The sequence below is a fragment of the Siniperca chuatsi genome, linkage group LG11 (genome assembly GCF_020085105.1).
Source record: "Siniperca chuatsi isolate FFG_IHB_CAS linkage group LG11, ASM2008510v1, whole genome shotgun sequence".
Lineage (NCBI taxonomy): Eukaryota > Metazoa > Chordata > Actinopteri > Centrarchiformes > Sinipercidae > Siniperca > Siniperca chuatsi.
This window is the reverse complement of record NC_058052.1, coordinates 22,167,220-22,182,450: the sequence shown is the minus strand read 5'-3', so window position 1 is coordinate 22,182,450 and position 15,231 is coordinate 22,167,220. Positions and strand designations below refer to the sequence as shown.

The following is a 15,231-nucleotide window of genomic DNA, read 5'->3' as shown; positions in this document are numbered from 1 at the left end:
GAAAAGCTCTGTAAATACTGATGGAATGAATATGTTATTAATTAATAATGGGTACAAGTTAGTAAGTAAAAGATATTACAGGTGTTGTTGGTAATATTACTAGTCTGGCATATTCCACATTTGACAAGATTTGACTTTCAGGCTACAGTAGCTTAACTGTAATTTTTCTTAATATAACCCCCATCCCAAGTTTTTAACATAACACAACACAAGGATCATGTAAAAATTGAAACATCCTGAACAAGTGGATGACTCAAATTGGCACATGACAACATGTGCTGACATGAGGTTGTGAATACAGTAGACCAAATTATGTGCTGATAGGTAACCAGCTGTGGAAAGAGGACTGCAGTCTTGCATTCAGAAATTCTACTGTACCATACAGATATTTATAATATACTATATTTCACTGAAGTGAAAGTAAACATGGTGGTGTAAAGATCTAACAAAAAGTTAAAAGTATGATCTTTCAGACGAGAGCATGTGGTTTAAAAATAGATTAATTTAATTAGAAAAATTGAGAATTAACTAAACATTCAGACAAACTATATTACTTCTGTATAACTGTCCAATTTACATTATTAGTTGGTTTAGTATAGTTTCTGATACTTAAGGAGATTTGATAGATTTTGTTCTCTGTAATTAATGTATAACACCAAACTTCAGGAAAAACACACTAAGTAAAATTAACATTTCTACCAGGAAACCTATGCACTGTAACAGGATGAAAGTAGTTATTTCTACTTTTGTAAGTGACACTGCAAAAAAAGTGCAAAGGAAAATATAACAAAGTAACAGAAAATGATTGTAGTCTGCATACTAGAGGATAAAGATAAAAAAAAAAACAGTCAATTATTCCCATGGGCCTGAAAAATTACATAACTTTGGGAAAAAATACTCTATTAGGTCCTATATATCATAGGTCTTGGTTCTATGCAGTGGGGAAAAAAATGAAAATTATTAGCATCATGGACCAAATCATGATAAATATTCTTTTTATTCTGAAGAATTTCAATGATGAAAGAAAAATTGCCCTGACCATGTGAGTTCTGACTCCTGCAAGAAAAAAGAAAACAAAAATGCTGTGCCATTGACAATGTGTCTGCGCATGTGATTTTGCGCAACAACAGGTACCATATCAGGCAGGATATGATAAGGCTTTAACATGTTTTACTTACACAGATTCACACCTTCTATAAAAAATGTGAAGCTGTGAACCATCAAAATGGTTAATTTTCTGATACACAGATACCATGCTGCTGCAACAGATTAAACCAAAACACAAGACAAGGCCATGAAGAGATATTGGTACTATTGTACATTTTCAAAACAAGGCTTCAATATCCTCTATGTGAAACCTGCAAGCAGAACAACATGCCGCTGTAATTAATTTCACTCGAATCATCCAAAAAACAATACCTCTGTACCTGATTGATAACTTGAAACTACAAGACTGAAATGCTCTTCTTCTGTCATGCAGAACAACTTTTGACTGTAATATTGTAAACAGGAGGTGAAATTCTCACGCAAAAACATGATAAATATCTGCGTGTGTGTGTGTATGTGTCATTTGAATTTCAGTTTCAAGAGGCTGAACTTGTCCAGAGACAGACCCACACAGATGACACAGGGAAGTTTCAGAAATGCTGACAGTTAATATGTGCATTTAATATGAAAATCTCATGGTCACTTTCATTTTTTAATTTTCATGTTTTCTAACCTCCTTTGACAGAATTACACCGTCCACGGCAGCAGGGATCCCAAACACATCAGGACATCAAACGAAAAGACTTTTCAATCAATAATTAAATTATTCAAGATCCTGTTAAGTGAAATTCAAGGAACCGAGATTGGCAATAGACAAGTAGACATCAGAGAGTGTTTGGTATATCAACACAGGATGTGAAGTGTTGATGCTATGAGGCAGGGTTTCAAGGTTACCTTTTCAACAACTTGTTTATCTCCATCCTTCAAGAAATGTCAAGGATTTCCAGGGAACATAGGAAACGTGCTCGTCCCACTGGAAACCTTGAAAACGTCACTGATTAAAACATTGTGAACTTGAAAATAATGCAGCTATAAGATATTAAGCAACAAAGTGTTCCCATACTGAACAGCCACCTTGTTGCTGAAAGTGCAGTTCTGATATTTGTTCTGTGTTTTTGCATGCTCATGCCACAATATAAAAATATTTGTGTTTGCTATATTGCTTAGGCTCATTCACTCCCATTCAGCACCAAATAGCACAAAAAAACAACAACTGGAGACTTCTACAGTAGTCAGTAAAACTAAATGTTATTGTTCTAGCTTCCATCAATCACAACCTGTAAGCTAATGGATGACCCAATGCAAGATGGTTTCTCCAGCTTCAGTCTGTAAAATGAAAATGATATGAAACAATTAAAGGTTTTTAGACAGAATTTTCCTCTGAAAAACAAATATGATTCAGGAGAAAAATAAAATGCTTAATAATATGACAAAGGCTGACAAGCCATCTAGAGTGGTGTAGGGCATACAGTACAGGAAATACACAAACAAGTCCCACAAAATGTAAAAGTAAATGTTCTGTAACTGTTGTGTTGTGTCGACATTGACAATACTTCCTCCTTGTTTTTGGTCCTACAGACCTCACTGCTGTATGTGTAAAAATAACAGTTGATTTTGCAAATATGTTTTTCTTGAAATGTTTTTTTCTTTTCTTCTGACCTTATGTGCACAAGTATTGAAGTGGTAACCCCTCCCTTTGCCACAAACTGCACATTTTATGAAGGTGACAAAATATGGAAATTATCATGAAGCACTGTTATTGCACCACATAAGGAAATATTTAATATTGTATATGTTATATGGGCTATGTGTGAACAAATATATATATTAACTTTGTTTGCCAAAAAGTCCATCACAGACAAAGAAAGGTGCAGTATGTTTTAAAATGTATGTTGTATATATTATAAAACTCCAATTACAGAAATCCAAAAAGTCATTTTGAGGCAATGCGTCATTTTCTGTAGTGGACTTCTGAAACATGATATCAGTTCAAAATAATGCCTATAAGCAATTTTCAGAAAATTAGGACAAAACAGAACAAAATAATTGAACAAACATTAACATGAACTAACTTTCAAAGAGCACAGATGGAGTTTTCGCAACATGGTGGTAAAGCTAAAAACAAGTCTGTGTCTTAGTTCCTGAAAAGTTGACTTCTGGGAGATGTGAGGCTTTTACTTGACGTCAACAGAGCATCACATCTTCTTAGTCTTACAGTTTGACACGCTGCAGTAATGTAAGTGATTATCTTGAACAAGGCATGAAATCTTGTCATGTGCCTCAGACAGTCTCTGATTTGAATGTGTAAATGTCAGCCGGGACAGACAGATGATGAGCAGCAAGAGGCAACAAGCTCTTTCACACGTCCATGTGCATGCAAATAAATACATACACAGTGCTATACACACACACACACACAAGCTTCATATCAGCACATAACATATAGTGACAAATACTGTACACACGGCTGTACACATATACACACACGCAGAGGAGTGACAAATTAAAGAAAAAAATCAACGTGAAGTGCCGTAGTGAGGCGTTAGGCCACCATGAGCGTCCAGAACAGCTTCAATGCTGCTCGGCAAAGATTCTACAAATCAATGAAACTCTACTGGAGATAAACACTATTCTTCTAAAAGATATTCCCACAATTGGTGTTTTGACAATGGTGATCTCGTAGAAGTGTTAAATTTTGTAAGCCATAACATATGATTCACATCAGTTTCATCAAACTGTTCAGCATGCATGCCCTGTGGAAGAATCTGCATTTGGTACTGAGGGTAGCTCTTTTTAAATTTACATGTCACTATTTGTTACTGATTGTTAATATGTGTATCCTTTGCAGTTTTGAATGTCATATGCACATCGTTTTGTTCAACTAGCAATAAATCTGTGACTAATACTGAGTCAAAATGGTTAAATAACCCAAGAATATAGAAAACATTACACCAGTTATTCAGTGATTTTAGTGTGTATGTTTCTCCACTCATTTATGCAGATAAACAAGAACACACACACTTATAGAACCACATGCACAGACAGAAATGAACACACATGTAGGCATACGTGCATACACATAATAATAATAATAATAATAATAATAATAATAATAATGATAATAAAAATCATACTAATAATAATTAATAAAAACTGAATACACATATGCACACATACTCCACACACACACACAGCCTACATATGGACAAATTACACACGTAAACACACACACTGACAAAAATATGTACACACACACACAAAACTACAAGTACACACAGTTATAGAACCACACACACACACCGTCAGAAATAAACATATTCACAAATGCACATACACAAGTAGACAGTCGTTCACACACGTATTTGTTGTAGTAGTAGAGTAGAGTAGAGTCGTACACATACTGTACAAATTAAATGCACACAAAGACTGTATGTACACACACACACACACACACACACAACTGCAGAAGTACACATATTCGTACAGTAGAACCACAGACAGTCAAAAATAAATGTACACATTCACAAACAAAAACACAAATGCATATCTGTTCACACAAGTAGTAGTAGAAGGGATAATAATAATAACAAAAATAATAATTATTATTAATAACACACATACTGGACACACACGTAGTCTACATTAAGACAAAGACACACACAGACAAAAATGTATTACATGTATTACACATACTGTACAAATAAATGCATATAATGTATTTACGCACACACATGCATACGACTGCAGAAGTACACACACACACACACTCATACATAAAGTTAAAAATAAATGTACACATTCACAAACACAAGTAGATTAGAAGTAGCAATAGTAATAATAATAACAACAACATCTGTACAACTGTAGAAGTACACACAATCATAGAACCACATACACAGTCAGATGTAAATATGTAAAGACACACTCATACACACTGACAAATATCTATATATTATGTACAAATAAATGCACACAAATACATGTACATACACAAGGAGACGTACAATATAGTTATGTCACATACATGTACACATAATGTGTAAATATATGCACATGAATACTGTATGTATAAAACACACACACACACACACACACACACACACACACAACAACACACAACACTCAAAAAGCAGACAGAAATGAACAACCACATATACAAAAACACACAATATACACACAGAGATCTATGCAGATATAAAGTACAACTGCATATACACATACTGTATACACACATACATACATACATACATACATGCACAGACTGATATACACACAGATCAATACATAAAAGTAGCTGTATAATTACACACACACACACACACACACACACACACACATGGAACAAGTTAGCGAGTTGATTAGTCAAACAGTCACTGATGGCAACTAAGTGATGCCACCCACGGACTCAGAGCACGCAACACTGCCTGACTGAAACCATAAACATGTTTATATTTACTCATTGTCTCATTTCAGATCAGGGAGACCGAACATACAGTGACATTTAATATCTTAAACTAACTACTGCATGCAAGCATTTAAAAAAAAAAATCTCCCTGAAGAGAACGATTGGGGTAATAATCGGGATTAGGGATTAAAGTCGGCAACAGGAACAACTAACGTCTCATTGGCAGAGTCATATATAAAATACAGTATCTACTGTATATCACAAAACAAAATGTATATAAACGAAACAAAACACAATACTGAAGGAATCATTTAACCAATCAACTGGGCTATAAGAAAAAGAATAAAGAAAAGTAAGTCAAAATAATTGTAAAGCTCTTTCCTAAATTTCCTAAATTTAATTTTAACATAATGATTAAAATGTCAAACTGCATTTGAGTCATCAGTAGAAGTAAATGTAGTCAACACACCTACAGTCAAATCAGTAAGCAAAACGTTCTACAAGTCCCTCACCAAAACATTCAGAATCATGAATTAAGGTGCAATCACATCACAGTCACGTCAATAAAAATAAATATTGTCAACATTGTGCGAACATGACACACTGTGAAATATTGTAAGTCTCATTTTGAAACTGCTTGTCTCAGTCATAAACAAGAAATTATCAAAAAGGCATGTATGACAGGAGATGTGAAATAGAAAATGTAAAAATATGCAAACGCTCAAGAAAGACGAAAGAAAGTCAAATTGTGATGACTGTTAAGATGACTGTATGATCCTGCAAAATACTCACTCTTTGCACCTAACAGCAGGAGTTTTACTTTGAACTGGTTGACAGCAGTGAACAAACACAACACCCTGATAGTATTCAGCCACCCTCATTTCTCTCCTTTTTTTCTTCTTTTTTTTTTTTTTTTTAAACATGCATTTGTTGTTGCTGAAAAGGTTAAAAGATTTTTTTTTCCAGTCGAAAGTGAGTGGGTTGTTGAAATTTCCCCTGGTGCTCTGGTAATATTATCACTCCAAAGCATCATAGTTTCAGTATGACTTTATGGATTTATTTATATGAAGAAAACAAGTCTGACACCAATTAACACAAAATACAGTCACAAGTTAAAGCTCATATTTTGTAACTGACATACATCTTGGAAGACAAATTCGACGCAAATAAATGTCATGTTAAAGTTTTAGCATCTGCTTTACTTTCAATGTGACCGATCATTTTATAGATAAAATAAAATTGTATAGAGTGTGACAATTCTCATATTGTAAAATTTATATTGTTTAATTTAGTTAAATCAGTTTAATTTCAAAAAAAGCTTGAAAGTCACATTGCACATTTACAAACTATTTAAATGTCAGTGTGGAATTACATAGTGCATAAACATTCTTTAAGATACTAAAAATGTTTCAACACATTAAGCTTATTTTAGTAAGTAATAGGAGAAATGTCACTCTGAAGCATCACACTTTCAGAAGTGTAGATTGTACCTAAAAAAGAAAATAACCGTTTGCCAACATTTAACACCACTCCACCCACTACACTAGAGTTTATATGTCACCTTTAAAAGGATCATCGATCAAAGTAATTCTCATTCTGATTCAGAGTTTCACTATTACTGGTAGTTTTATTTATTAAAAAACACAAAGCTGAAGCAAGCAACCACACTTTATGCACAAGTGAAGGTTCAAATAATTACTTAGCATTCTTTTCTACACCAACATCAACAGTTCAAGTTTATTTTTCACACTTAGACACCCTGAGGAACGTTCAGGGGCCTGTGACAAAAAAGCAAGCAGCCTCCAATTACAATTTTCTAGCATCCGACAAAAACAGTAAACAAAAAGTCAAATCAGAACTAAGGTGGACAATTTTTCCCCAGACAGCAGAGCCTGGGTTCGTCTCTGTGGGATGTCAACAGCCGTTGCTGGAGACGATCGTCCCACCGACCTATTTCACAAAGTTTCACTTGAAAAACATGACATAATCCAGCATGACTGTGTCACCTAAAAATATAAAGGAGAGACCGATCAGCTTTACCCAGCGTCTTTTACTATCAAAATTAGTCAGAGAACAAAGGAGAAGACGTCGAGGCTGGGCTTTGATGCGATCAAGCGCGTTTCAAAAAGTGAAAAGGAAGCTGAGAGGATGAGAGAATGGTGGGTAGAGGAGCTGAAATACTTTTCCTCTTTCTCTGCAGCTGATATTTTTACACTGAAAGAGGGGAGAAAATTAAAGAAAAAGGGAAAGATATAAGCAGAAAAGACAGAAGGAAGGAATCAAGATCAAAATAAAGATTTTCCACAACTAAGAGCATTTGTAAATATTAATTTTTGCATTTAAGTAAATAAAAACACACCTAAAAACAGTCTTTATTCTTATTTGGTTTCAGTTTTAGAATATGAGCTCAAATTTACTGTCCCCCATTTTTGTATTACCAATATTTTAGGTAGAAAGACAGACTGAAAATAAAAGAAGAAGAAATGAAAGTAAAAAGAAGGGTGCAGTTAAATTATGAAACAGGTAAAACAAACCATAAAGAAATGTGGGAGGCTTTTGATATTTATATTAAAAAAGGTTTGTCATTAATTCTGCATTATATTCACTAGTCATAGTTTAAATTTCACTATGAAGCGTTAGTTTCTAAAACGTGGGTTCAGTCTGAATCATGTCACCTTTAATGCCTCATCGATCAAAGTAGTTCTCTTTTTGATTCAGTTTCACTGCAAGTAGAGGAATAGAAAAATCTACTTTTCTTTATTTTCTGTGCCTCTGAATGTTTTGAAGCAGAAACAACAAGAGAAAAGTGAAAGGAAAAAAAGGTATGAAAGAGGCCCAAAAGAGAGAGAGAGAGAGAATAAAGTAAGACAGATAGACACGTTGGTTAAATTGTGGTGCGTGTAGATCTGCTGCAAATAACAGATCAGTTGACAGAGCAGAGAAATGTGGGAGGCTGTACAGAAACAGAACTAAAGTCCGTAGGAGAGCTGTGGTCTCCATTTTGAAGAGACATGTGAAAACGACACCACCATCTGTTGAAAGTGTTGAAGTGGTGAGGAAACAACCAATTATAACTAGGCCTCACACACCTCCACACTAACTGAATTTGTCTCAAGATAACTATTATACATTATTTTTATACTTTCTGAAGCATTATGTACGTTGTCTGCATTTTTTTTATATAAATCGCTTTGTCGTAAAGGTGTACATAGTGATTTGACTGAGCTCTGAATCATGTGGTATCAAGAATGAAATCAATTGGTTTTAACTTTACTCATTGTGACTAATAGCACGTCCTGCCTGAGTGCTGCTGGCGTAAAATAAGACGTTGAGAAAGTCAAGCTCGGAAAAACTATGTGGAGAAAGTGAATGAGTAATCCTCAACCTCACCCCCACCTCAAAAACTACCATCATACTGCCCTTGAGCAAGGCACTTAATCCCAAATGTGTGTAAATGACTGCAAGATTTTCAGCAACCCCACGCTTGACAACTTTACCAGGATGAATCTTTTGTGTGTCCGAAATGACTCCTTATTTGCTACCTAGTGCACTTTTCAACCATTTAGGTGCCTGAATAGTGAGTGTAAAATTGATCCACTATAGTGCCCTCAAAATATGTAGCGTCCATTGCATGTACTAGCTAAAAATCTGCAATGCTTTGCTTATGATGGATGTGGAAATGACAACACACTCCACTCTCGATGGGTCAATGTCACAGATATCCACTTGTCACAGTATTGGAACGTCATTTAAGATGGCAACAGGGATCTTCCAAGGGGAAGTCAACAAGAGTTTGTTAAACCACTATAGAGTGAGTAAAGATACTCAAACGCATTTTACAGTGCATTCTGTGAATTTTCAGAAATGCCGAATTTCCAGTTCATTGCAGTGGTGTTTATAGTAGGACTTATGCAAAATGGCTGACAACCTGAGCAGTTCACTACCCACTGAACTCACGGCAGTTTCACACACACACACACACACACACCACTGGTCATTTCATTGGCCAAGACTCCCTAGCAACAGGCAACAATGGGAGACAACAAGCAGAACATAACGCCATTCAAATATGTACTGACCACACAAGAAACACAAGAAGTAATATCCCTCAACAGTCAAATATTTGTTTTACTGTTGAATCTGAGATAGATAGATGGATATAGCAGATACTACAAACACATGAAATAAACATGGAATAGATATTCAAGTACCTCTCTACATCTCTGTCTGTATTAATACATCTGTATTGGCCAGTTTTACACCAAGAAACACATACATTATTACATACTTAAACTATGAATTTGCAACAGTAGACATAAAGTCCTAGTGTACAGCATAATTCCACAAGACAAAGTTTAAGGGTCAAGTTATGCTCGAACAGAACTAGTTTGTGCGACATGTTGTCTGACCACGTTGGAAATCAAGTTCAGAACGGCCACACTGGAAGCCAGAGTCAAAAGCCGGACGTCACAGAGAGGGGGGAGGACGTGTTGTTGTTTAAATATGGGAATAATGGCACACATTTTCAGACTGTGTCTCCTGGAAGGCATCCATAGTGTTGTACTCGGTTGTTCACATGAAAAGTGACCAAAATAGCTGTGTAAAGTATGAAAAATAAAAGAGCTAGAGAGAGAAGTTCAAACCCTGGTTCCTTTCTCTCATCTGCACAGCTGGCCAATTACTGCATTAATTAGGTGGGTGTGAATGTTGGATCGTTGGTTCCACAAAGTTACAGAAATGGTCGGACCCCCCCACCACATACACACCAATCAGATATAGCAAAAGTGTGGGGGGAGGGGGTTTCCGAAGCAATATGACAAACACTTCTGATGAAGCATACTGGCAGTTTAAGAGACTTCTAAAGTTTCCCTTTTACCCCACGTCTTTTAAAGGTTTAATCAGCATCAAAGTGCTCAGATATCCAAAGATACCGTGATCAAAGTTGGATCAGCTTATCCCACTATTACTATATTGTTCACATACAGATGTTCATTAAAGAAATCTGACCACTGCAGGAACTGAAGACCTCCCTAGTCTCTCAGTGGGGAAGTTAAACATCATCAGGCGTTCACTGTATGATGGGTGGCTTTAATGGTGCAGAACAATCTGCAGTGTAGCCTTCGTTCTCTCTAGTAGAGAAATCTCCAATAAGTCTGGAGTCAGGCAAATAACTATTTGCTGACACTTAACAACCGGAAAAAAGGTAGTTACTCTAAGTGGAGATCTACAAGGAAAAGGGCCCATTACATCCGCTTACATTCAATTATCAGTCTTTTCTTTCAATTAGAGGGCAGGAAATTAATTTGGAAGGCAGGAAGGCTGCCGTAATAATCAAAAGTTAACTGCTTGGTCATACCAATATTCAGGTTTCAATCAATGAAATCGCACAAGCTGACAGAGGCCAACTCAACACTTTGGTTCAGTTAGACTGAGAAAGAATCAGAGATGGTGACAAGCCTACAGTCAATGTGAATATTAAAGGTCATAACACTGTTTTGTTTGTGGGGAACCTCTCTGTCTGTCTCTCTCTCTGTTATTGACCTAATTTTAAAGTTTGACAGGCTGAGACATGACTGTAGCAATACTGTAAACCATTCATTTGTGCTAAAATGGTTGTATTGCATTAATATGCCATGAAATTAAATAATCCAAGAGAAAACAGAACTGCCTGCTGTTTCCAAGTGCAATGAAGCTTATAGAACAGTGCACTACCAACTCCCACTCTCTTCCTATATGCAAAGTGTGAAAGGATCTAGAAACAATGAGGCCTGTCTACTCGAATGTCCTTAGGTTACACTGAGTTACCAACTCATAATGTCAGAGATGAGAGGATGCAGATGCTGATGTAAACATTTCTATGGTTTGGTTTAGGGACTGGCTGCACTTGGTTTAGGTTAGGGAAAGATTGTAGTCTTGTTTAATACAGAAAATGTCTGCAGTGACTTGCATCACAACATGATTATCAGCATTTAACCGAAACCACAATCTTTCCCTAACCTTAACCTAACCACAGACGGGAGTGTGGATGCAAACCTCGGATTCTGGCGTTACAGTCCTGCACTTTGTACACCCACCATCCACCTCGACAACCTCCCTGCGAATTTGGTGTAGAACATAAATGTAGCGCTTCATTCACTCAAAGAAACGTTGCCTCTGGTGACAGACATAATCCAATTAGCGATTATCATTGTCACCACAACATATTTGGGAAAACAACTTAGTACAACACAAACTATACTAGGAGACAGGTCTCTGCAGTGGTGGACCAATAATTAGTTGTTTAAAATGACCAGTTTGACTGTAAAAGGAGAATTCACTGTCTTTCTGCCTCTGTGTGCATAATGTCAACTCAATGAAAACTGTGAAAACACCTTCAGGCTAAAGGTGCCATTATTCTGCACTTTAATTATTGTCAACAAATCCCAAAAGACCAAAACTAACAATGTCCATCAATACTTTCACAGCACAGCTGTGCCTCAGTACAGGCTCACAGAGCTGCTAGCATGGCTGCAGACTCTTAGTCTAGTTTGAAAAGGCTAGGTCATTTCTTAAAACAGCTGTAGTTTTTAGCAAACGTTACTTAAGCAGGAGTAAGTAGTCAATTTGTTGGGAACCATTTTCTGTTATGTACAGTAAGAAAAATAGAGAATATTGCCAGCCTTATTCTTTAAAATCTCACTTAAATACTCTAGTATCCAGTTTACATTTTAAATATTTAGCCTAGCGGGTGTTTTGTCCAGTGCAGCATACGATGTAAGTAGAGAGACTACAAGCTTGCTTCAACCAGATACTAGGCTGTTGTGTTACATTGGCTGTTGCAAGAATCAAACCCGTGACCTTGAGTGCTGGTTTATGAATTTTTATCAAACAATAGACCACTCTACCACAGGTCCTTTAATGCTCTTTACCTGCCTCTCAAAAATACACATCAATGGGACTTTATGAGCTTTAAGAGCTACCACATCAGCTGTGAAAAAGAAAGGTACTGCAGAAACAACAAATCTCTGCACAACACAAACTTTTCTTTGAGCATGTTTTTAAAAAAGCCTAGATCCTCAAACACCTGTACAGTATTTACACTTTAAACATGTTGGTGCATCATCTAACAGTAAGAAGTTGATTTTATCTGGTCTGGTAAGAGGTAAACTGACAGTTTGGCTCACAAGGTTTCCTTACACCTTAGTACTTCTCTCCTCACAACATGTGTCTGTTTATCAGCCTCTACATCAAAGAACAGTGTGTGTGTAAGTTAGTGGCATGCAGACGTCTAGCTGTCCTGATGTGAAAGACTGCAGGCCTCCTACGGTCTGGGAGACAAGACAACCACAAGTGGGAGAGGTCTCACGCACACACAAACACAAACACACAATGGCACAGACTCACTGTTGAAAAGACAGTGAATACTTTTTTTTTTTTTTTTTTAAAAAGCTCACCAAGTAATGTCTGTCCTTTGTGTCACAAAAACCTTATTTTCTTAAAACAAGTGATAAAAATCTGCCAATGCAGTAAGAATATGTATAAGGCTGTTTCTAAGAAATCAGCTTTTCAAGAAAAGAATAAAGGCAGGTCATTGCACTAGAAAAAACTAAATTTGCTTTTAGAAGATAATTTAGAAGTTAATTTGCACTGGAAGCTGGTTGATATAATCCCTGGCAGATATTTTCCCTCTGCACACCCTCTGCAAGATTACTCTAATTTTAATTTGCAAAATTTCATGTGATCTGCTATTTTCCCACAGATTGCCAATAATTACAGTAATTACACATAAAGAAATGACAAATAATGTTCTTTACTGTGGTTACAGTACATCGGTGATGAGGTAAGAGATGCAGCTGTGTTGTCAGCACCCAAAATAATCTTGCATTTATTGTATTTTCCTATGTGGTAAACCTCAACGGCAACTCCAACTGACAACAAACTGTTTTATCAGTCTATTCCAGATGTGGGTCATTTCTGAAAAAGAGTTTGCATACTTATCATCTTTCCCAAAGTAAATAAAAGTTTTAAAAACAGTTGTTGATCGTCACTGTCTCGCCTGTCACAGCGGTGGGGATAGATGTGGCAACATTGTTGGGTAACCCCAGCATCGGACGTCAGAGTGAGACAACACAGCTAAAACTGGACCCATTTGCAGATATCTGAAAAGTTTGTTGTGGAGGGAGTGGAAGGTCAACTTGTGTTGCCTTCAGGTTGATAGAAAACATTCGGGGCAAAGTATATGAAAAAAAACACTTAACAGATGTGATTAAAGAACCTAATTTAAAGGCAACATTTTATAAATTTCACACGTTTTTCCGCAAAATGGAAACATTCAGTCACATCAATTGCATAATTTTGTGTTATTTTGTGTCTTCCCACGTGATAAACCAGGGTACACCCAAGTGATTTGGTAACTCCAAGCTTAACTAAATGTTATGAAATATTTGCAAGTCACTATTTAAGCCAGTTCAGCCTCTCAGCTGTCACAATGGGAACAGTGAATGACGGAAATGTTTGACTTTGCTGTCTCTCTTTTATTCATAACCGACACATTTCATAACAAAATCCTATCCAGCATTTCCAGCTACTGGGGAACAATCACTATCACCTCAGATGTTGAGGAAAATTTAGACAAAGAATAAACAGAAGCTAAACAAAATATGAATCATTAAACATTTTAATGGTTACGATTCACACCTCTGAGGTTTGATAGTTCAGATTTTTCTTCTAACAAAGGATTGTCTGAGGAAATATACTTTTCTGACCAGAAATTGTAGATAATAGTCTAACTTGTTGTTGTTGAAATGACTGTGAAACTGTGCCAAACAAGCCTTGAGAATTTTACATGCATAATGCTGCATTGTTTAAACATGACCAGAGTGATAAGTCAAAATGTAAAACTGGATGACATTAAATGGTGATGAGGATTTTAGATCAGGCAAAGGCTCCCTGTGAGCTGATCCACAGTAACTGTTTTTTTTTTTTTGCATGGCCATTTCATAATATAAACTCTCATTTTGACCTTCTTCATCACTTCGCTGTGTCTGAGACAGCTTTGGAAAGTGTTCTTCACTAAAGCTTAAAGATCAATTAGCTAATTCAGACAGATGTCTGCTTCTAAGTACAGTATAATTACAATAGTTTTCATCCTGAGGAAGCTTTTTCCACCATCATGATCGATTCTGAGCAAACTGTTGACCACCAAACAGGTTTGAGTCCAAGCAGCGGGTTTCTGAAAGGGTTTTATTGCGCCTTGAAGGCCGCAGACTTTTCTCAATCCATCCTTCACTTGAAATGAAAACATTAAAACCTAAACAGTGGTGGCTTTGTGGTAAGTTTTCAGACATCAACAATAGGCCAATTATCTGAGCGCACATATTTAAACAAGTGAGTTTAGAAAGATAAAACACTGCTTTGCTGTAGAGCACACATCTTTTCTGCCTGCCCTCCAGTGCAGTCCTAAGAGGCAATGGACAAATCATGTCTTTTCCAGTTCACTGGTGACTCATGACAGTAAAAATAATAAATATGATCTAAAGTCAAACCTTTCTCGAATTGTAGATGCCATCTTAGTCATCAGGCTTCTTTCTTGTTTTGTATTTGCCAGCTGGCAGCTTTCTCTGCAATTTAAAGCAGTGCAACAATAAATCAAGATGGCAGGTCCAATTTAATTGAACCACATGTTTTTTTGTTCTGCTACAGCATACAGATCAGCTTTGTAAGTCTTTTGTGTTCTGTCTTTTGAAAAAACAAAAGATCTGTGCATATATCTAATTTCATTTTAAACTGTATTTGCATAA

General features: G+C 36.3%; 1 protein-coding gene and 1 long non-coding RNA gene across 6 annotated transcripts in view; one reads left to right on the top strand and one right to left on the bottom strand.

Moving 5' to 3' along the window:
• Positions 1–3,952, top strand: part of LOC122884978 — a 66,819-nt gene extending 62,867 nt beyond the window's left edge. For both annotated transcript variants that reach the window (XR_006380022.1, XR_006380023.1), the window contains one exon: positions 1,582–3,952. This is a non-coding gene — a long non-coding RNA (uncharacterized LOC122884978). The remainder of the gene's footprint in view (positions 1–1,581) is intronic.
• The window catches only part of anapc1 (anaphase promoting complex subunit 1), a 153,504-nt gene that overhangs the window by 22,926 nt on the left and 115,347 nt on the right, over positions 1–15,231 (bottom strand). For 2 of the 4 annotated variants that reach the window (XM_044215538.1, XM_044215543.1), the window contains exon 55: positions 14,977–15,051. The exons of the other annotated variants lie outside the window; for them this stretch is intronic. The gene's annotated coding sequence lies outside the window, so the exon portion shown is untranslated. The remainder of the gene's footprint in view (positions 1–14,976; positions 15,052–15,231) is intronic. 4 annotated transcript variants of the gene reach the window in all.